At 36.5% G+C, this 24856-nt stretch overlaps 1 protein-coding gene across 2 annotated transcripts in view; it reads right to left on the bottom strand.

Moving 5' to 3' along the window:
• pparab (peroxisome proliferator-activated receptor alpha b) overlaps window positions 1-17378 on the bottom strand; it is a 51574-nt gene extending 34196 nt beyond the window's left edge. For both annotated transcript variants that reach the window (XR_007969846.1, XM_052119599.1), the window contains exon 1: window positions 17229-17378. The gene's annotated coding sequence lies outside the window, so the exon portion shown is untranslated. The remainder of the gene's footprint in view (window positions 1-17228) is intronic.
• Between the last annotated feature and the right edge of the window lie 7478 nt (window positions 17379-24856).

Consider the following 24856-nt stretch of genomic DNA (forward strand, 5'->3'; position numbering starts at 1 on the left):
GGAAACATCACCTTGAATGCAGCATTTACATCAGTTGTTAATTTGTGGTTGTTTCCCCACCAGGCAATCCACTCATAAATCTCCGTCCCACTTAATTAAGCCACAACAAATAATAGCTTGTCAGATAGTAGTCATACTAAAAGCCTTCCCTCCCAATCCTTTAGCCATAAATATAGTTAAGCTCACCCTAAATAGCCTTATCTAAACGTCTGTGTTGCATCTCTCTGACACAGAGAGAAATTCAGAGAGCGATACAAGGTCACGGGAGCTGAGCTTAAAAGTGACTTTGTGGACACCACATATCTTTGAAGTGCTAAGCTTTTAAGTGCATGCCACTATAGGTCTATTTTGAGGTCTGACAAGGTTTCAGAAACACGTGATGCTTCATCGAGGTATTCTTACACAATGGAAGTGTAAACAGTTCATTTGAGGGCTACAAGGTCAAAGGAATCCATTGTAAATTTAGCATATCAATGTCAACTCAACCAAATGGCTGAAATGTTCAAACAAAAGTTTGATTTTGCTGAAACTTTCTCTAGATAAAGGTAGACGTAAATGATGATGAAATCCAACTATGGATCGATATTTACTGAGTAATTCGTTATTTTATTGAGAGGGGTCAAAAAGGCAATTTTCGCCTATTTTGGAGCAAAACTACAGGTCAAAAAAGTAACCTTAGACAGGTGGCAGTGTCGTTATTTTATTTGTACACAGAGATAAGGAGGTCTATTGTTAAATTCAGTTGACTTCAGCACCCATTGTTGCATTATATGCCAATGGTGTGAGTCCAAAAATGGGGAGAAAAGCACTTTTTTCTCAGCTTGTGTTTTTCCAAAGTTGGAGGGCCTATAACTTCAGAAGTATTAAAGATATCTGAATATCCTTTAAGATTCTGGTTCAGAACTCATTTTAATTTTTGTATCTGCATTTTGAAGGCCCTTTATTGTTAAATCCCAGAGATATGGCGCTCTCAATGTGGCTCCAGATGCAAATTGCAAAATTGTAAATATTTACTGGAATGACCAAGAGACGCAAGAGATTTTCGCTGGGAAATGACTTGAAATGTTATTAAAAAATTCAACTTTTATGATACATTTGGGTCCTATTTTAATCTTTAAAGTGTGGGTTAAAGGGATTTCAGCAACCCTTTTTTTCCATTATATGCCAATGGTGTGAGTCCAAAAACGGAAAACACTTTTTTGTGTTGTTTTTCCAAAGTTGGAGGGCCTATAACTCCAGAAGTATTAAAGATATCTGAATATCCTTTAAGAATCTGGTTCAGAACTCATTTTAATTTTTGTATCTGCATTTTGAAGGCCCTTTATAGTTAAATCCCAGAGATATGGCGCTCTCAATGTGGCTCCAGATGCAAATTGCAAAATTGTAAATATTTACTGGAATGATCAAGAGACGCAAGAGATTTTCACTGGGAAATGACTTGAAATGTTATAAAAATGTGACTTTTATGATACATTTGGGTCCTATTTTAAGCTTTAAAGTGAGGGTTAAAGGGATTTCAGCAACCCTTTTTTCCATTATATGCCAATGTTGCGAGTCCAAAAACGGAAAACACTTTTTTGTGTTGTTTTTCCAAAGTTGGAGGGCCTATAACTCCAGAAGTTTTAAAGATATCTGAATATCCTTTTCTACTCTATTTCAGAACAAACTAGCCCTTTTATGTCCTAATTTTGTAAGCCCTATATGTTTAGATTCCAGAGATATGGGGCTCTCAATGTGGCTCCAGGTGTAAATTGTTCAATTGTACACAATTTCAAAGGTCAAAAAAAACAATTTTGGTCACATGGTATACAGCTAGTTTTTCTTGTCCAACAAAACAAATGTCTGAAGCACTAATAATGTTCAAACTACAAATATTCCTTTCTTTATTCACATGAAAATTTAGATTTTTGCAAGTCCAAAAATGCACTGTAATCTCATGTGTCTCTCTGACATTCTACCACAAACTGCGTTTAGAAGTCTGCAATTAAAAGTCAATATGAACGCAAACATTTCTTATCTAATTCTTTTGCAACTAAAAAGAATTTTGAAGAGTTTTAAGGACTTGGAAGCAACAGTCAGACGTCACGTGTTAAACATGTTCGACTGACACTATTGTACATAGTTTCTGAGTGACAAAGACATCTGAGAGAGAGACAGATGAACAGAAAGACAGAGAGCGAGAGAGAGAGAGAGAGAGAGAGAGAGAGAGAGACACTCTTTCATTCACTGTTGCTGAAGAGTGAGATAATGAGAAAGGGAAGCAATGAACGAATAGATGAAATTAATGTGTGAGTGGACAGACAACCAGAGCTTTGTGTCTCTCAGAGGTCAAAGAGCCCAACTGGGACAGTCAGGATCATTCAAGGTCATTGACCTACATTGAGGTCAAAGACGAACAAATATGACTCAGTCAACAGTGGGTTACTAAAATAGCTCAATTTCACTAGGTTAACCAACACAAATGATCTTAGAAGAAGGAAAGGTCACTGGCGAGTCGTTAATGACAGTGAATCCACTTTTACTAACAAGCTTTCCACATTTCTATGTAATCCAGGTAGAGATCCTATAATACCGGTGAACTGATGCCTTGCTAATGTTAAAAAGCTAGACAGGGTATCTTAGCGAGTATTGACGCTGACTACCACCCATGGAGTCGCGAGTTTGAATTCAGGGCGTGCTGAGTGACTCCAGCCAGGTCTCCTAAGCAACCAAATTGGCCCGGTTACTAGGGAGGGTAGAGTCACATGGGGTAACCTCCTCGTGGTCACGATTAGTGGTTCTTGCTCTCAATGAGGCGTGTGGTGAGTTGTGCGTGGAACGCGGAGAGTAGCATGAGCCTCCACATGCTGTGAGTCGCCTAAGCAACCAAATTGGCCCGGTTGCTAGGGAGGGTAGAGTCACATGGGGTAACCTCCTCGTGGTGGTGATTAGTGGTTCTCGCACTCAATGAGGCGTGTAGTAAGTTGTGCGTGGAACGCGGCGAGTAGCATGAGCCTCCACATGCTATGAGTCTCCTAAGCATCCAAATTGGCCCGGTTGCTAGGGAGGGTAGAGTCACATAGGGTACCCTCCTCGTGGTCACGATTGGTGGTTCTTGCTCTCAATGGGGCGTGTGGTGAGTTGTGTGTGGATCGCGGAGAGTAGCATGAGCCTCCACATGCTATGAGTCTCCTAAGCAACCAAATTGGCCCGGTTGCTAGGGAGGGTAGAGTCACATGGGGTAACATCCTCGTGGTGGTGATTAGTGGTTCTCTCAATGGGGCGTGTGGTGAGTTGTGTGTAGATCGCGGAGAGTAGCATGAGCCTCCACATGCTATGAGTCTCCTAAGCAACCAAACTGGCCCGGTTGCTAGGGAGGGTAGAGTCACATAGGGTAACCTCCTCGTGGTGATGATTAGTGGTTCTCGCTCTCAATGGGGCGTGTGGTGAGTTGTGTGTGGATCGTGGAGAGTAGCATGAGCCTCCACATGCTGTGAGTCTCCACAGAGTCGTTTACCGTTGGCACGACGTGATTTACGCATCCAGTGTAGACGGTGTCATTGATTATAATGGGATTGATTTGCTTTTGTCGCATCACACCGCTCTTGTCTGGTGCAGACAGGGTGTATGCTATATTTGATCGTCCAATGTATGAAAATCGAAAGGTCTGTGCCAAGTTATTGGATGTAGCTTGAAAGCTATAGGTAGACAATTGATAGTTTGGGTCTTTGTTTAGAGATTTTGGAAAAACCATAAACCATTTTTTAATTTAAATTAAATTAAATAAAAAAATTCTAGTGGCATAGAATAGAAATGAATGGAAATTCTAACTGGAATAACTGAAAATCACAGTCTACAGTTGCTGTCCCAACTGATATTTCTTTTTCTTTTTTTAACAGTTACACATAGCTTGTTTCTATTTATACTTTGAATACCCAGAGCAACTGAGCACCAACCACCTACATGCATAACAAGAAAAAAAAAGCATTATCAGGGGGCCAATCAACTTGTCTAAATAAACAGATCCTGAATGTAATGCGAGCTTGTTGAACGTGTGGAGCTCCACATTTTGCACCTCAACGGGTTCTGTGTTGACAAGCCGCTAAAGCAACAGCAACACATGCTACAAACACACCACATCACGCCCAGCCAGGACGTGCTGTTCTCGCACACTTGGCCTGGCGCAGACTTACGGTCACTGAGACAGACCGCGATAGAGGTGGATAGAGTGCGGCCAGTGGCCGGGGCAATATGCCAGGGCATTTCCAGGGCAGTCACCCTGGCAGCTGTTGAACGCAAGATGAAGAACCTGTAAACAATATTTATAAAGCTAACCAGCACAATGATATTACATGTATGTGCGATATCACTTCTGTTTCAATTCCAGTTCAGTGGATGCCCCGTTCAAAGTCAAATTCATTTCTAAATCACTTTTGGACTCTCGAAAAGCAACATTTTGTCATTATTGTTTCTAGTTTCAAAAGTTCAGACCTTTGTTGAAGCAGGAAAAACTAGCTGTGTACCATGTGACCCACAGTTGGTTTTTTGCCCATTGAAATGGGGTACAATTTATGCATTGAGCCACTTTGAGAGCCCCATATCTCTGGGATTGAACCATATAGAGCTTTGAAAATTAAGATACAGAAAGACTAAATCTGTCCAAAACTGGAATCAAAAAGGATTGTAAGATATCTTTAATACTTTCGAAGTTATAGGCACTACAACTTTGGAAAAATGACACAAAAATAGTGTTTTTTCCCATATTTGGACTCACACCATTGGCATATAATGCAACAAAGGGTGCTGAAGTCAACTGAATTTAATAAAAGACCTCCTTATCTCTGGGTAAAAGTAAAATAGTGACACTGACACCTGTCTAAGGTTACTTATGTCACCTGTAATTTTCATTCAGACCCTCCTCTTTACAAAACAATGGCTTACACTAAATATTGATCCATGGTATTTCATATTTAGGCTCTGTATCATTAATGTTTACCTTTCTTCATAAAAAAAACTCAATTATTTGTTTGCATCATCACATCTGAATGCTCTGGTTTGTTTTTCGCACTGTACACAACATTGACTGGAATTCTACATGTAACTTTGGAGTTATGACCTGCAAATATGAGGAGACTGGATTAGCAAGGACACACTTAGTAAATCAATGGTAGCATTATTAATAGAGTGGATTAAAAAGAGTTATAGGGGTACCTACACTGTGTCTGTGTGAATGAAGTGCTCTTCAGTAAAAGGTCATAAATACAACACCATTATGTTGATATGAATCAGCTTATTTTAACCCTGTAAAGCCTGACATTTCAAAGAATTGTCAGAATTTGTTTTACATTAAACAGTTTTAAGTACCATTAGACAAACTATACAAATAAACTGTAATATTTATTTAACTGTATGTGTCATATTTGATACATTAGATTTTAAAGGTCATTCTCCTCCTGAGGTCCAGCAGTTCATTTGTGTGTGGGACGTTTGTTATGTGAGTTTTTGTACAGGGGTAATTTTGGGGTATTATCAGAGGACTCTCTGGGCTTTTCAGAGATACCAAATGTTTGAGAGTTTGACAACTTCCTCTCCGCAGTCTATAAATATGGATTATAATATATCACCGTTCAGTTCAGCACATCAAATACAATATAAACAATAAACAGTTTTATCATATGTATTATATGCACCAAACACTATACTGACATTTAAAAAAGGGAAATTGAAAAAACAATTTCACTGTGTCTCATGAACTTGTGGTAAGATGACATCATAATAGCTTGTGATGTAAAATAATGAGATCTTTATAACAACAGAGCCGGTGGGATATATGTAAATACACAGAAATATTAGTTCACATTTTAAATATATCTTATAACATGTAAATGTTAGCATTTTTAAAGCTCTGTGATTTTTTATGGTGTGCATGTAATTTAATGGTGATTGAGAGATTTTCCTCAAAAGTCTGTTGTGTCATATTTGATGGATTTCAAAGGGAGTTTTTCAATAAAATAATATATAAACTTTGAACCAAGCTCAAGTCAATTATATAGCTCAGTGGTAAAGACGCTGGCTACCACCCCTGGAGTTCGCTAGTTCGAATCCCATCCTGACTCCAGCCGGGCCTCCTAAGCAACCAAATTGGCCCGGTTGCTAGGGAGGGTAGAGTCATTTTGGGTAAATGGGATGGAAAGGAGGAGGCGAGAACCGGCTTCACGATATAAATAATAGTTTAATGATAAACTAAAACAGAAGACATAAACACACACATGACGGACATGTCCGTTAACAATCTCTCTCTCCAGCACGATCCTCGGCAGTCGACCTTTAACCCTCACGGAGGCTTAATTAGCCTGATACGGGACCGGGTGTGTAGGATCACAACCCGGCCCCGCCCTCCGCCCTGCCACAGTAGCATACATGGATTTTTGTCACACTAAATCGCTACCTGCTAGGAAATGTAGCTTGCTAATAGAGAACAGCTGGAATCTGATATCAAATAAGGAGTGAATCACAATTACATCCGGGACAATTATTATGAAAGTTAATTTCACGTTGAACATTTGCTTGTTCCTTGCCCTAATGGTGAAACGACCATGCCTTTCCAAAAATATATAAGAAAAACAACAATAAAACTAAACTTTATTCCTAGTATTAAAGGCGGTGCAAAACCACAACAAACCCAACCACCCTCCCGAGTTTATGCACGTGATTTGATTTTATGATTGTTTGTCTTTATACATGGAAAAGTACTAATCATCCAGCAGTGTTCATTAGAAAATTATTCACTCGCCAACTGTGCGTGTCTTGTTTCAAGTTGCAATAAGACACACAGCCTGACCTCCATGATGGGTTGGGGGTTATCAACAAAACCAGACACCAAAACCCAGTTGCATCAGTGTGGCACACTTCTCACGGTAACATTATTGCAGTAGCATGAGGGTTGAACTACATCCGCGTGGGGGAGAGTGAAGACTTTCACCAATTGAAATCCACAAGTTATCCTTGGGACAGTTTAAAAGCACCGAAATGACTGGGAAGTGGTTTTATCTGAGAGGAATCAGGTCACCTGTAGTTGAATCAGATGAGATGACTAAACAGGCCCAGCTCCTAATCTAATCCTGTTGAGTGACGGCTCAGTGGAAATTCAGGGAGGTTCACTTTTAGCGAGCAAGTCCTTTAAACATGAACTCAAAACTGAGCATATTTACGTTTGGTCCAAAGACAAATTAATGTTAGTTATCATGATTTATCATTGAGTTTTTCTTTTGCTTTTTCTTCTTGTTTTGCTGCTGAAGTTGCCCTGTGCTTCACAACATTCGAACCACTGCCCCCAGTGGCTGGAGCTGGAAGTGTTGTTGAGCGTAATGCTACAGTTGTCCACAGAGTGGCGCCAAAAGCAAGTATAAATGATGTAATACAGTCAAGAGAAATGCATATTTTATTACCCATACACCCTAACCCAAATCCCAACCCTAAACCAAACCGTCAAAGGAGTAAAAGTATAATTTTAGAGCGAAAATGCAGGAACAGAACATATTTCTCGGAAGTATCAAGATATGAGTCGCGCTAGAGGGAAATGTCATTAAATTAGAATGGACGTGAATTTTGGGAAGCAACATCTCGATTTCATTTGTGATCGCGGAATAGTTGGAATAGTTTTGAGATTTTCAGCATTGGCTGATTTTCAAATATTTTTTTGTGATATAATAGAATTAAATAGAATTTTTTGAATTAAATAAAACATTTTGAGTCATGAGTTCCCTCAGGAATTTCGAACGGGTTTTTTAGAAATGTAATGTTTTCTGTAAAACTAAACTTTAAATTGAAGTAAAAGCTTGGTTGTACCATACGGTATTGGTTAAAGATATCCAAGTGTTTTACATCTCCAGGACTCTCTTTGTACTGTATCTCTCACACGGATGAAGGAAAGACCTCAGCAAAGACTCGTGGATCATTAACTCACATTCATTTCTGAGCTGCTGAGTCTGTCTGTCTGTAACGCGCTCATTTAGTGTGATGGCCTTCAGACAGACTTAAGCAGTGAACAGAACTTCAGTATTGTCTGTCAGGACAGAAGCGTCTCAGAATAAATCTGCAATGAGACAACAGCGCCAGGTCAAAGCACGGGAAGTGACACATCTGAAACTCTTCTGTTTTGGCTTAAACTACAATTACCCTCTGGGATCAGTAAATCAATGTTTCTGTCTGTCAGACTATTTAAACACTGGATTTACCAACACTTGCAAAAATTTAATATGCTGATACTGCAATAAATGGTCAAATATGTACATGCATGGCTGTTTCGATGGAGTAACTTGGCATAAAAGCAGTCTCAGGGAGGAAGAGGCGTAGTGGGCTAAAGCACATAACTGGTAATCAGAAGGTTGCTGGTTTGATCCCCACAGCCACCAACAATTGTGTCCTTGAGTAAGGCACTTAACTCCAGGTTGTTCCGGGGGGATTGTCCCTGTAATAAGTGCACTGTAAGTCGCTTTGGATAAAAGCGTCTGCCAAATGCATAAATGTACATAAATGTAAGAGGCGGTTTTTAATGTAAACAGTGTATAAAATAGAAGTCATGCATACATGCATTAATCATTGGTAAATCGAGAGTTTGCAAGAAAATGATCGTCATGCAATAAGCACAAAAGTACTTTTGTCTTATTTTCAGGTTAAATATATCAAAATATCCAATATTAAAACATGAAAACATTACATGATGAAGCAGAATGGCATGAGATATTAAGTCTTGTTTTCAGAGAAATCGAACAAAATATGGTGGAATTTTTGCTTAAATCAAGTTAAAACTATTTGCCAATGGGGGAAGAAAAATAAACTTGTTTTCTCTTTAAATTGAGTTTTTCTCTTACCCCATTGGCATTCTTGTTATAAGCATAAACGTTACTAGATTTCTTTAATTTTCTCTGAAAACAAGACAAAATATCTACAGTATGTAATTTAGTTTCCCAAGCAGTTTTAAAAGGAAAACAAAACCAAAACACTCAGTAACAAAGTTTTTTTATTTTTAATTATTTGCAGTGTATTTTATTTCTTTCACGAAACACAAAAGGGGCTTCCAATCTACATAGAATAAAAATGGATGTTGATTTATACTGCCAAGCTCTAAAAAGCACAAATGTACCTTAAAAGTATCATAAAAGTAGCTTATATTCAAGTCTTTTGAAGCCATTTCAAGACAGAAATGTTAGTCGTCATTCACTGATAATCTTCTCTTTTGTTGACGCCCTTAAATATCTCTTTAAATGCATCACAATCTGTCATTTGACATGCCAGAACCAATGGCAGTTACCTTTAATTGCACCAACTCTTACGCATTTTTTAATATTGAAGCGTGAATGAGATTTGAGAAGATTACCACTGAATAACGACTTAGATTTGGGTCTGTTTCTCACACAACGCTATTGTGATGTTTCTTGACTTGGAATATAGCGCACAAGTAACATGGACTACTTTTATGATTGTGCTTTTTGACAATATGAATCAGAAGATGATAAACTTAGCCTTTTTGGGGAAATTATTTCACTGATAATCTTCCATTCTGCCGTAGCTTTTATATTATTTTTATTTTTTTAATCCCCTTTTCTCCCCAATTTGTCATGCCCAATTCCCACTACTTAGAAGGTCCGTGGTGGCGCGGTCACTCGCCTCAATCCGGTTGGTGGAGGACGAGTCTCAGTTGCCGCCACTTCTGAGACCGTCAATCCGCGCATCTTATCACGTGACTCGTTGTGCATGACACCGCGGAGACTCACAGCATGTGGAGACTCATGCTACTCTCCACGATCCACACACAACTCACCACACGCCCCATTGAGAGAACCACTAATCACCACCACGAGGAGGTTACCCCATGTGACTCTACCCTCCCTAGCAACCGGGCCAATTTGGTTGCTAAGGAGACCTGGCTGGAGTCACTCAGAACGCCCTGGATTCGAACTCACGACTCCAGGGGTGATAGTCAGCGCCAATACTCGCTGAGATACCCAGACCCCCATCCTGCCATAGCTTTTATTTATCTTTTCTAAATGCATCACAACCCCTCAAGAACCAATAGCAGTTGAGCAACAGTGTCACAGTTCATCATAAATTGTGATTCTTTACCTCATATTACGCTAAAAACACAATTTTACCAGCTTGTATAGCTAATGCGCATGTGCGTCCTAGAGTTGATTGACAGGTGAAGTCTGTATCTAAAAGGTGATTGGCTCTTTTAACTGTAAGGCGGGACTTCCTTTCTACATCCGTTGACTGTTGGGCGCTCAGAGCTTCTAGGTTGAGCGTTCAAGTTTCTCCCATTAATTTAATTAGAATTGACCTACAGAGATGCCACTTATCTGTTTTGTTTTTTTCAATGCGATTTTGACCTGGTGCGACTTATATTCAGGTGCGACTTTATTTCCGGAAAATACGGTAGGGTACAACGGGGCAAAAGGCTACATTGATTTGATTTTCTCCCAAAACATCCTGTTGTCTCAAATGTATTTGCATAAGTTGACAAATTGTGCACTATAACATTTGTCCCGGTATGTACACTAAATCACTAAAACACTCCCTAGGGGCATTTTACCCCAAGTGAGGGAGCCTTTTACCCTAGGTGTGGGGTAAAAAGCTCCCTCGGCACCTTTAAAAAAATCTTGAGACACTTTGTGACCAGAAAAACAAAACACTTATAGCCCCATTGTACCCTATGTCATAAATAAATATTTTCATGATGCTTTGTGTCCTTTCTGGAGCCTGATGGGGGCGAAAAAATGCAAACGTTTGAGTGATTTACTCTTCTAATTAAAAATGTTATCAGATGTTCTTGTCAAGGTAGGCTTGCATTGACGTTAACACTTAAGGAAAGACAGACAGGAGGTTAGGACAGAAAGCCAGTTAGCCAAACCTGTAAATCCTGTTTTTGGAAAATAAACATTCTTCGTTCTCTTACAGAATAACTAAGAAAGGGTCTGATTAGACGTCTCAGATTGCACCCTGAGAGAGAGACACAGAGAGAGAGAGAGAGACAAGCGTTTTGCTAACGTTGGAAAAAGTTAGCAGACAGAAAGCAGTAGCACAGCATGTTCTGACACGAGAAAACATGCATGACAATTATCCTTAAAAAGACTCAATCTAATATGTGACAGTACTAAAGGAAGCATTTCGGGATGATCTGAGCAGGATCGGTTTTCGGAACGATGTTCTACGACACAATTCCACATTTCACACTTGAAATTGACACCAAGAGCTAGCCTCAAGGGTGGGAATTGTTTAAAGGGGTCATGACATGGTTTTTTTATTGTATTATTATGTTCCCTTAGGTGCAATTATAGTATTAATATATATTTTTTTAAGAAAAACTTTTAAAATCTAGTGATTTATGACCTTTTCCCACCCTGTTTCTCATCCTCTGATTCAAACAGTCTGTTTTGGGGGCGTTTTCCATTTAAGACTTCAGTGTTAACGCCCACTGTTATGATTGGCTAACGTCAGTGCCTATGTATCAATTATTGACGCCCCCAGCCAGAACAATATGCAAGTAAACTAAGTAAAAACACTGTGATTATTCATAATGAATGAAATTGCGCTTTAAAAAGTAGTTTAAAGTTTAAAATAGATTACTTACAGTTTGCGTCGTCGTTGTTCCCAGAATAGTCGGCACAGACTTATCTTTGAGCACCAGTTTTCTGGCAAAGCCAGCATCATATTGAGATTTGTTCTTAAAACAGTCATCCTTAAAATGTACAGAACAAATGCTTAAGTTAACACTGCCGTGACTGGGACGTCCGCAAAAAATAAACTGCATCCATTTTTCCCTGACGTCTGGATCTTTCGGCAGCTTATTCAGAGGTTTTGTTTGACCACAGCCAGGAACAGCACATCTGTGTGGCATCGTAATTTTCCTGTGCACAAGTAGTCTCTGTCAGAGCTCGCTGTCCATCGACTGAACACTTGTGAGGCGCACGGCGATACGAAATGAGTGTAGTTGTCTTGCGCTTAAAGCGTAGTTATCTTGTGCTGGAGGCGGTCATATGTAAACGCTGTTACATCACTTCTAACCGACACGTCACTTCTAACCATGAATCCAGAACGAGCTGTATTTTGAGCTTGATTAAATAAATGATTCGTTTAGAATGGGGAGGACGTCTTAAAATATTAAACTTGCAGGACGTTTTAATGATACAAAGACCTCTTATATACCAAAAGATCAAGGCAAATTTGGTTTCTCATGTCATGACCCCTTTAACACATTACGCTTTAATGAAACACTTATTTAAATATTTAACATATTTAACATATCTGACATTTTATTGAGCTACGTGTGAGTGCTCAACACTGGTTGAAAAATGGCGGATCTTTTGCGCTGTGTTCGGGGACACAATGGTGGTGGCTGTGGGGATCGAACCAGCAACCTTCTGATTACCAGTTATGTGCTTTAGCCCACTACGCCACCGCCACCACCACATCCGAATGGCTGTTGCAACCCTATACCCAGATCAATGTGAATATATTTGTAATCAGAAATGCTCGTGTGAAATTGTCAGTTATTACCTGAAATGGAAAAAAAAAAAACCCCACTGAAATTCTTGTAGCTCGCGGGTCTCAGACAGGTACTGAATCAAATTACTAAGAAGCATGATGATGCATGCTGGAACACAGATGAACCACGTAACATCTGCGTTTCAAACATGAGAAAGAGAGAATACAACAAGGTTCCTAACTGCTTAAAAAAAGGAAGTCCTCGGTCAAAACAGCCTGAAGAGTCCCGATTTGTTGGGAGAAAAAAGGTTTATTGGGACTCTAAGAACGTTCCTGAGGTCAAAAATTAGACAGCACTTTTGCTTTTATATATATATATATTCTTCTCTCATTTTTCTGGTGTATCAGTCCCAATCGTTGGACAATATGGACGTTTATCAGGCAATAAACCCTATATTGCAGCTCGGCAAACACATTACGAAACAGAAGCAATCGCACATATAGATAACACAGCGAGCAGCTTTATCGTGCTGAATATTTGAGGAAGACATGCTTAACAACATAGATGTGCTGTAAGAGTGCATTAAATGACAGCGCAGTAAATGTAGATTACAGGATAACTCTGGGAGACTCTAGTGTACTGTATTTTTAGCCTATAATAAAACTTACACTAAAGATTTTGTTGTCATTTGTTATAAAAAACATTGGGTGATTAAAGGCACACAACAAACTCAACGGTGAGCTGTTCCAGAGTTGGACGCACGGTAACTTATCTATCACAACAGGAGCCATAATGAACATTAATGCAATAATGTCAACAAAACTATCTGATGTCCTAGGATAAGACCAGTTTGTATTGGAAAATCCTGCTAGGACGGGTCACAAGTGTGAGAGGATTTTCATAAACACTTTGGCTGTTTATCTAATTTTGCCATCGCTTCATCAATCAGGCGCTGACACGGACAGTCCTCCGCACCATCTGACACGCCTCCACAAACTTTACACTACCAGCAGAGAGAAGAAAGCTGCCGGGGAAATGCTGCTTCAACTTTCCTTGCACCAAAACTGCATCTTGTTTCATCTTAATAATAAATAATACGTGCATTTTACTCTCCGTTCTTGTCAGAGAGCATTCTCTCTTTCTTAGCGGTGTATAGTAAACAGACACACAGATCACTTATTCAGCATGGCTTATGAAACATCGCCTTTGGAAATAAATAAATAAATAAAGCATCATTGGAGGTTTACATGGGGACATGAAAGCAGATATTATTACCATCTCTTCAATACTGCAACAAGTGAATGATTTACTTATTCTTTTACTATAACTGTTGACATTAGAAATGATCCGACTTTGCCACATAATTGCTGTACATCCTGTGGTTGTGTGATAGTTTATAAGCCCAGATCACTACCTCTGGTATTATTATCCTTCTATTTATGTACACTGCAGTCAATGCCAGCAAAACATACACATATTCGCCGGAAATACAAAATAAGTTGGATAGCTATAGGTCTTCCAAACACTTTGAATGGACTCAAACCATCGTGCAATAATGACAGTGTTACAGTACAAGTCCTGCATATTGCTAAACTACTATTTCTCTGTATAATATAAATTATGAAAAGAGCCAAAGAAATAGTAATAGCAATGGAATAAAATGCATCCAAAAGAATAGAATAGAAAAGAATAGAAAAGAATAGAATAGAAAATAAAAACAACACAATGGAACACAATACAGTGAGGTAGAGTAGAATATGACATAGTAAAAATGACAGAAGAGAACATTACAGGATATTACAACATAGAATAGAATAGAATAGAATAGAATAGAATAGAATAGAATAGAATAACATATTGGAAAATAATTCAATAGAACAGAATAGAATACAAAAACAAAGTAGAATGGAATATAATAAAACAGATCAGAATGCAACAGAGTAGAACAAAATAGAATGGAATAGAATACAAAAGAATAGTATAGAAGAAAACAGAGTAGAGTAGTACAGAATAAAATATAGGAACAAAATAGAATAGAACAGAACAGAATACAAGAACAAATTAAAAGAGAATAGAATAGAACCGATTAGCAAGCAACAGAGCAAAACAAAATAAAATGGAATAGAATAGAACAGAATAATAAAGAAGACAACAGAGTAGATTAGAATATAATAAAATATTGGAACACTGAATTAAACAGAATAGAACAGAATACATAAATAAAGTAAAATAGAGTAGAATAGAACAGAACACAATTCCACAAATTAGAAACAAATAAAATGGATTATAATAGAATAGAATAGTATAGAAGACAACAGAGTAGAGTAGAATAGAATAACATATATGAATATTATTCAATAGAATAGAACAGAATACAAAAACAAAGTAAAATAGAACAGATCAGAATGCAAGAGTAGAACAACATAAAATAGAATAGAATAGAACAGAATAGAAGACAACAGAGTAGAATAGAGTAGAATAAAGTAGAATAGAATAGCATATCGGAAAATAATAAAATAGAATAGAACAGAATACAAAACAAAATAGAATAAAATAGAATAGATGAATACACTTCCACACAGTAGAAACAAATAGAATGGTTAAGAATAGAACAGAAAAGTAAAGAATATAACAGAATATTATAGTATAGAACAGAATACCACAAACAAAGTAGAATAGAGTATACAAGAGAAGTTCAGAATGCAACAGAGTAGAAAATAATGGAATATAATAACAGAAGAGAGTAGCCTAGAACAGAAAACAAACAACGAAGTAGAATAGAATAGAATATCACAGATCAGAATGCAACAGAGTAGCGTAGAATAGAATAGAATAGAATAGAATAGTGGAAGTTCTGAACAGAATATACCATATTACAAAACAAATTAGAATAGAATAGAACAGAACACAGTAAAAGAGTAGACATTCACAGAATGATTCAAAAACAACATAATAGAATACAATACAATAGAATAGTGGATGTTCTGAACAGAATATGATAGAATACAACAGAATACCAAAAATAATGTAGACTAGAGTATAAAAGAGCAGATCAGAATTCAACAGAGTAGAAAATGGATTAAAATAGAATAACAGAAGAGAATAGCCTAGAATAGAATACAAACAATGAAGTAGAATAGAAAATAACAGATCAGAATTCAATAGAGTAGAATAGAATAGAATATAGGAAGTTCTGAACAGAATATTATAGAATAGAACAGAACACAATTCCACACAGTAGAAAAACAGAATGGATTTGAAAACAACATAATAGAATATAATAGAATAAATTAGCAGAAGTTCTGAACAGAATATAATAGAATAGAACAGAATACCAAAACAAAGTAGAATAGAATAAAAAAGAGCAGATCAGAATTCAACAGAGTAGAAAATAATGGATTAGAATAGAATAACAGAAGAGAACATTCTAGAATAGAATACAAACAACAAAGTAGAATAGAATAGAAAGTATCAGATCAGAATGCAACAGAGTAGAATAGAATAGAACAGAATAGAGGAAGCGCTGGAAGAATAGAATAGAATAGAACAGAATACAAAAACAATGTAAAATAGAATAGAATAGAACATAACACAATTCCACACAGTAGAAAAACATAGAATGGATTACAATACAACATAATAGAATATAATAGAATAGAGAAAGTTCTGAACAGAATATTATAGAATAGAACAGAACACAATTCCACACAGTAGAAAAACAGAATGGATTTGAAAACAACATAATAGAATATCATAGAATAAATTAGCAGAAGTTCTGAACAGAATATAATAGAATAGAACAGAATACCAAAACAAAGTAGAATCGAATAAAAAGAGAGCAGATCAGAATTCAACAGAGTAGAAAATAATGGATTAGAATAGAATAACAGAAGAGAACATTCTAGAATAGAATACAAACAACAAATTTCAATAGAATAGAAAATTTCAGATCAGAATGCAACAGCGTAGAATAGAATAGAACAGAATAGAGGAAGCGCTGAAAGAATAGAATAGAATAGAACGGAATACAAAAACAAAGTAAAATAGAATAGAATAGAACAGAACACAATTCCACACAGTAGAAAAACAGAATGGATTAGAATACAACATAATAGAATAGAATAGAGGAAGTTCTGAACAGAATATAATAGAATTGAACAGAACAGAATACAAAAACAAAGTAAAATAGAATAGAACAGAACAGAACACAATTCCACACAGTAGAAAAACAGAATGGATTAGAATACAACATAATAGAATAGAATAGAGGAAGTTCTGAACAGAATATAATAGAATTGAACAGAACAGAATACAAAAACAAAGTAGAATAGAACATAACACAATTCCACACAGTAGAAAAACATAGAATGGATTACAATACAACATAATAGAATAAAATAGAATAGAATAGCAGAAGTTCTGAACAGAATAGAATAGAGAATGGAATAGAATTGCAAAATAGAACTGAAGAGAACAAAATGCAAACAACAAAGTAGAATAGAATCTAGCAGAAACGACCAGAATGCAACATAACAGTATACAGTAGAAAATAATCGAATAGAACAGGACAGAATAAAATAAAATTTCAGTCCAGAATATAATAGAACAGAATAGAACTGAACATGATAGCAGAACGGAATAGAATAGAATAAAGCAGAAGAGTAAAGTGTATGAGAGACTCAGTCATGTGTCTTCGGGCCCGTGCTGACAGTACAGTATGTTCATCTGCACTTCATACTTGTTAACAAACGCATAAACAACTCACCTTTAGTTTCAGCGGCCACTGCGCGTCAAACATCGATCCGTGAACCGTCAGCGGGATGATGGCGGTGCTGTCAGCGCGATCACCGGAGCAAAATATCTTTAAATGTCATTTATATAAACATATAAACTCCCTGCACTGCTCGCGCGCAGATCTCGCGCTGTCAAAACTGCAGCTGCAGCCGTCGCGCGCCGTCCGGAAATTGCGTCATGACGTCACACCCCCTGACACACCTCAGCGCTCGGCCAATCAGAGCGCGATGCGCTTGTGAGGGCGCAGGATGCCCCCTAACGTGAGCATTCATAATGTAGGCCTACTGTGTAGAAGAGCCAGTGCATGAGGAGGTGACATTGGACAGACTTCAGGACATCGCTGCATGATAGAGTAACATTTAGTGCATGCAATGCAGATATTGCACACAGATCATACAACATATCAAAGCAATTCAATAATAATAATAATACAATGAATTAATAATGCAATGATGTACAGGTGAAACTCGAAAAATTAGAATATCGTGCAAAAGTTCATTAATTTCAGTAATTCAACTTAAAAGGTGAAACTAATATATTATATAGACTCATTACAAGCAAAGTAAGATATTTCAAGCCTTTATTTGATATAATTTTGATGATTATGGCTTACAGCTTATGAAAACCCCAAATTCAGAATCTCAGAAAATTAGAATATTGTGAAAAGGTTCAGTATTGTAGGCTCAAAGTGTCACACTCTAATCAGCTAAACACCTGCAAAGGGTTCCTGAGCCTTTAAATGGTCTCTCAGTCTGGTTCAGTTGAATTCACAATCATGGGGAAGACTGCTGACCTGACAGTTGTGCAGAAAACCATCATTGACACCCTCCACAAGGAGGGAAAGCCTCAAAAGGTAATTGCAAAAGAAGTTGGATGTTCTCAAAGTGCTGTATCAAAGCACATTAATAGAAAGTTAAGTGGAAGGGAAAAGTGTGGAAGAAAAAGGTGCACAAGCAGCAGGGATGACCGTAGCCTGGAGAGGATTGTCAGGAAAAGGCCATTCAAATGTGTGGGGAGCTTCACAAGGAGTGGACTGAGGCTGGAGTTACTGCATCAAGAGCCACCACACACAGACGGGTCCTGGACATGGGCTTCAAATGTCAAACGTCTTACCTGGGCTAAAGAAAAAAAGAACTGGTCTGTTGCTCAGTGGTCCAAAGTCCTCTTTTCTGATGAGAGCAAATTTTGCATCTCATTTGGAAACCAAGGTCCCAGAGTCTGGAGGAAGAATGGAGAGGCACACAATCCAAGATGCTTGAAGTCCAGTGTGAAGTTTCCACAGTCTGTGTTGGTTTGGGGAGCCATGTCATCGGCTGGTGTTGGTCCACTGTGCTTTATTAAGTCCAGAGTCAACGCAGCCGTCTACCGGGACATTTTAGAGCACTTCATGCTTCCTTCAGCAGACAAGCTTTATGGAGATGCTGACTTCATTTTCCAGCAGGACTTGGCACCTGCCCACACTGCCAAAAGTACCAAAACCTGGTTCAATGACCAATGATGGTATTACTGTGCTTGATTGGCCAGCAAACTCGCCTGACCTGAACCCCATAGAGAATCTATGGGGCATTGCCAAGAGAAAGATGAGAGACATGAGACCAAACAATGCAGAAGAGCTGAAGGCCGCTATTGAAGCATCTTGGTCTTCCATAACACCTCAGCAGTGCCACAGGCTGATAGCATCCATGCCACGCCGCATTGAGGCAGTAATTAATGCAAAAGGGGCCCAAACCAAGTACTGAGTACATATGCATGATTATACTTTTCAGAGGGCTGACATTTCTGTATTTAAAATCCTTTTTTTTTATTGATTTCATGTAATATTCTAATTTTCTGAGATTCTGAATTTGGGGTTTTCATAAGCTGTAAGCCATAATCATCAAAATTATATCAAATAAAGGCTTGAAATATCTTACTTTGCTTGTAATGAGTCTATATAATATATTAGTTTCACCTGTAGATATAAAATAAGAGTTTTTATTTAGCATTAAAAATTAAGCCCATTTTTATAGGACAGTTTTGATGTTTTGCATTGTGACGTTATTTTAATGACAATGTATCATGACAAAATTATCATTATTGTAATTAAGGGAAGCTTCTGAGTGCAGATCACATACTGTATTTTGTAATATATTGCAATGACATTCAGACATTTAAAGTGCATGTGTCTTAAGTGTCCGGATACTTTTGGGCCACTGTACATAGTGAGTTAAAAAGCAAGCCAGCACTTCAGCCCTTGGGAGCGGTCCAGTCCTCTAGAGGCCCCAACCAAACGTCCTATTTCTGCCCAGCTCCCAACACTACGTGATGGGCTTCGATCCCTCGACTGGCAGCCATTCCTGGAGCTTCTCCAGAGGAGAGGACCTCAACTTCATAGGGACGCTTTCTGTTGCAACACACCCTGAAATCTGCCCCATTTGCCCTCCTCCCTCTTCCCCCCCTGGGGGCAATATCATTGCAAACCCAAAATGTATTTCTGGTAGATTTCACAACATAAACTCAGTGTCTTTCCTCAAAGTGCTTGTGCAATGGAAAGCATTTTGAGACCATTCTGTCTGCCAACCTGTTAGTTTGCCTCATCACTGTTTCAACTTTAAAATATTTTTCATTTTAACGGAGAAACAATATTATAACACTACTGTAAAAAACTCTTAATTTTGTTTTATGTGAGTGACCGTACCAGACCTGTATACTGAAAAAAACATTTATTAAGAAAAATATATAGTAAATATTGAAAGCAATAATTTCACTGTAAAATATTGTTTCTAGCATTAAAAGTATGAATTATCTTTTAATTTACAGTAAAAATATTATATATTCACAGAAATTGGTTTAATGTAAGTGACTGAACCATAATTGTTTACTAAAACAATAAATTAAGAAAATATATATATATACATTTTATAGTAATATGGAAAGCAATGCATATATATATATATATATATATATATATATACATATTTATTTACAGTAATATTATTTTTTTATATTAAAAGTAAAAATTGTTTTTTAATTTAAAGTAAAATATTATATATTCATAGACATTATTTATATGTACAGTAAGTGACCATACCATACCTGTATACTGAAAAAACTAAAATATTAAAAGTATAAATTATTATTAAATTTGCAGATTTTTGTAGTGCAAGTAGGTTGATATATTAACATTTAATCAATTAATGATGTGTAATTTCTGTACAACATTCTGAAGACGTATCTTAAGATTAAAATATGAAAATATTTTAATATACTATAATATATATATATATATATATATATATATATATATATATATATATATATATATATATATATATATATATATATATACATATACATCAATCAGCCACAACATTAAAACCACCTGCCTAATATTGTGAAGGTCCCCCTCGTGCAGCCAAAACAGCACCAACCCGCATCTCATAATGACATTCTTCTCAGCACAATTGTACAGAGTGGTTATCTGAGTTATCGTAGACTTTATCAGTTCAAACCAGCCCGTCTGGCACCAACAATCATGCCATGCTCCAAATCACTGAGATTAAATTTTTTCCCCATTCTGATGGTTGATGTGAACATTAACTGAAGCTCCTGACCTGTATTTGCATGATTTTATGCACTGCACTGCTGCCACACGATTGGCTGATTAGATAATCGCATGGATGATTGTTGGTGCCAGACGGGCTGGTTTGAGTATTTCTGGGATTTTCACAAACAACAGTCTCTAGAATTTACTCCGAATGCTGCCAAAAACAAAAAACATCCAGTGAGGGGCAGTTCTGTGGACAGAAACTCTTGTTGATGAGAGAGGTCAACAGAGAATGGCCAGACTGGTTTGAACTGATAAAGTCTACGGTAACTCAGATAACCACTCTGTACAATTGTGCTGAGAAGGATGTCATTCTGAGATGCGGGTTGGTGCTGTTTTGGCGGCACAAGGGGGACCTTCACAATATTAGGCAGGTGGTTTTAATGTTGTGGCTGATCGATGTATACATCGATCAGCCACAACATTAAAACCACAGAAAATTGTGTAAAATTTTTTGTAAAATTAATCGCACTGATTTAACGCGTTAATTCAGTGCGATTATTTTTTTACGAAATAATAACGCATTTAATCGCATGCCCACGGAAGATTCCTGAGAAATGCTTGTAGTACCACCTGTTTACTCCAGGGGGCAGTAAGTGAAACTTCAGCTGTGTGAGCAACACACAGTTTATACAGTGAAGAAAACAACACTTCAGTAGGCAGTATCACTACTCAATCCACAAACATGTGTTACATTCTTGCATTCAAAACACTTGAAGGAGCGCAAATCCGATCTAATGGATCTCAAGATGTGTTTACAGATTGAGTATTAAACTATATTTAACTCGACACAGTGACCTAAAAATGTATGTTTATGACGCAACACACCCGAGACGCGACACAAGCATGTCTGACACAGGTGTACATTGACGGTCCTTAAACAAGCCCTCATAATAAATCTCTGATTGATAAATTCACTTGTGTAATGGATTGATGAACTGTGTGTCAATGATTGACTTATGATCAATAATATGGTAATAATCAATACATTGTATTCTAAAGCTGCTTTTTATATTGTCTTATTAATGATGAACTCTTCTGCCACAAGAATGTCATGCATTTTAATTATCTGAATATTTTTATATATATATATATATATATATATATATATATATATATATATATATATATATATATATATAATTTTTAAATATTTAAAGATAGCTATGTATAATTATTTCATCATTATATATTGAATTATTGTTATATGAGGGCTTTCTCAGCAAATATTTGTATATGTGATTAATCACGATTAATTAATCGGGACACCGTGTCATTAATTTGATTAAAATTTTGAATCGATTGACACCTAATATATATATATATATATATATATATATATATATATATATATATATATATATATATATATATAGTATTAAAAGTATAAATGATCGTGTAATTTACAGTAAAACATGTATATTCACAGATTTCTGTAGTACATGTCGGTTGAAATATTAACAGTATCAAATAGTGTTTTTTAACAATTATCAATTAATCTAATTTTTTACAATGTGCTATTAATATATTGAAGACAGTGTCAGATATACATTTTTGTAAAGGGGCTTTTATTCATTAACTTTTTGATTACCTTAATGAGGACATTGTTTCTAACCATATACACAAATACAGTGTTTAATCCATTATGTAAAATCAATCAATTTGACATCATTGACATTTTAGTTTATATGAGCTCCACAAACTCTCACATCTGAGACAGCTCTGATCTTACAGATAATATAGGCCTACAGATATATTTGGTCAATATATACAGATAATCCTGGCTAAATAGAATTCAATCAATTCAAATGAATCATTAGGTAACAAATACTTTTATTGTAATTAATGTATTTTTAATTGCAATTGTAAATATATGGGGCATTTTGGTCACTTTTTGTGGTATTTTTGCTGTTTATAACCGATTCTGGTATCAAACCAGAGTGAAATAATACCAGAATCAAGTAAAGATGAACAAAAAGTGTTTTAGCAATCCAAAAGTTGCATTTTGATACTGAACGCTGCATGTTGCAAGACAGTGAAGAGAATTATTCAAAATCATCAGTATCTTGCAAAAGAATGAACTTGGAAAATGTGTCGGAAAAAACATCAGAGAATTGTCACGGTTGGGACTTTGTTTGAAATAAAATAACAAACATCTCTGACAATGAGATTGCAAGATACTGAAATGCTTTTAGGGACTTGCATAATAGTGAAAAATGATCGTTTGTGCAAAGCACAGCTGGGAGAACTTATATACTGCAGGAAAATCAATCATGATTCATGTTCATGCAAGTGCAATTTGAAATGTCTCTTGACAAAATATATCCTTTTATTATTTATTTTGCAATGCAATTTTTGATTAACAAAGGCCAATGCACTCATCTCATGTTCCCTTCAAGTTCCAAACCAAGTCAGCAGATATTATTGAAGTTTAACATTCTGTTGTATCTCAAACTCAGTTAACAAAAGTTATGCATCAAACAAACCCAATACTTCAATGTTAAGTAGCCTATGCTTGTTGTTGTTGTTGTTGTTGTTATTGTTGTTGGCTTGAAATATTAATAAGCTTCGAGGTCAGACCCCAAAAAAAGCATGTGGGTTGGCATTTCAATAACAAGATTTTTATAGGCTACAGCATTAGCTTGTTTGCTAAATACCACTGAATGTAGCATCTGGTTTGGTTTATAAAATATAAAATAAACCAAAATGCTTTTCTTTAAAAAGTTGATCCAGAGTTTTGTTAAAGTTCCAGATATGCCTGTATCTCAAATTAACACAACAACAACCATCGATCATAAATTATACAGAGGGTGAATGACACAATTTGGTATTATAATAGTGATATTCATTCCATAAAAATGACAGACAGTTTATAGAATGTGGTCATATTTATAACACACTTCTTAACGATCAATGTAACGTGCACTATAATGACCAACAGATGGCGTCATGCCCTCTGTTATAACGGTGTTGTAACTAGCATCGAAGTTAGCTAGCGCAGCAGTTATAACGATTCCGCGCCATTTTGCACGTCTTTGTAAACATTCCAAACACACTTTTTATTTATTGTTTTTCAATTTATTGTTTTTGTAAAAGGTTATGTGGCTTAATTTCAAACAAAGGGTCGATTTTCCTTTGAATGTGTTGTGTGCTAAATATATAGGCCTACTGTATATTTTTTGACTATATGACTAGAGCTGATGAAAAGACTAGTTTAGGCCATCTTAATATATGGCTCATGCTGAATCAAGCTGGTTTATTCTGGTCTAGTGGAAAAGCACACAGTAGCTTTGCTGTTTACTAGCAAATAATAAATAAAAATGCTTGTCAACCAGCTTGGTCTGTCTGGTTAACCCTTGTGCGACCTTTGGGACATTTTTGTCTTTTTCATTTGTGTTTTTTAAATAATTTTGGCTATGTTAATGCCAACTGCATAAATTTAGCCAAAGGTGTGTATTTTTGGGGGGGAATTTTGATATTTCAATCTCAGTTCTTATAATACATCTATAATACACTGTGTACACAAAATAGTTACACTCAGGACATTCAGGACAAAAATGTCTCCATTGAAACCCATTAAAACTTTAATAATTTATCCCAGTGACATTAAAGCATAAAATCAGGAATTTTATGATATTATGCTTTTATTCTGGAGCCCTGGCTTCACATTTTAAATGTTTCATATTTTCCACCAGATGGCACCATTTTCTTATTTTTAGCCTACGGAGCAAATAAATGCTTTTCCCCGATTTTCTGTTTGCTGTATTATAGAGCACCACAGGACAATTGAATAAATGATGCAGCTAAAATTGTGTGTTTGTGTGTGTGTGTGTGTGTGTGTGTGTGTGTGTGTGTGTAAAAACCAACAACAGTGGCATTATGTAAACAAACTGACATTTAAAGGCTTAAAATCCTGAAAATGTATATTTGGTAGTTATGATCAGGACTGATGTTGGTTAAAAAATTCAGTGAAAGTGGAAAATAATATTAATATATAATATTTTTATGGCCGT

The sequence above is a fragment of the Xyrauchen texanus genome, chromosome 46 (assembly GCF_025860055.1).
Source record: "Xyrauchen texanus isolate HMW12.3.18 chromosome 46, RBS_HiC_50CHRs, whole genome shotgun sequence".
NCBI lineage: Eukaryota > Metazoa > Chordata > Actinopteri > Cypriniformes > Catostomidae > Xyrauchen > Xyrauchen texanus.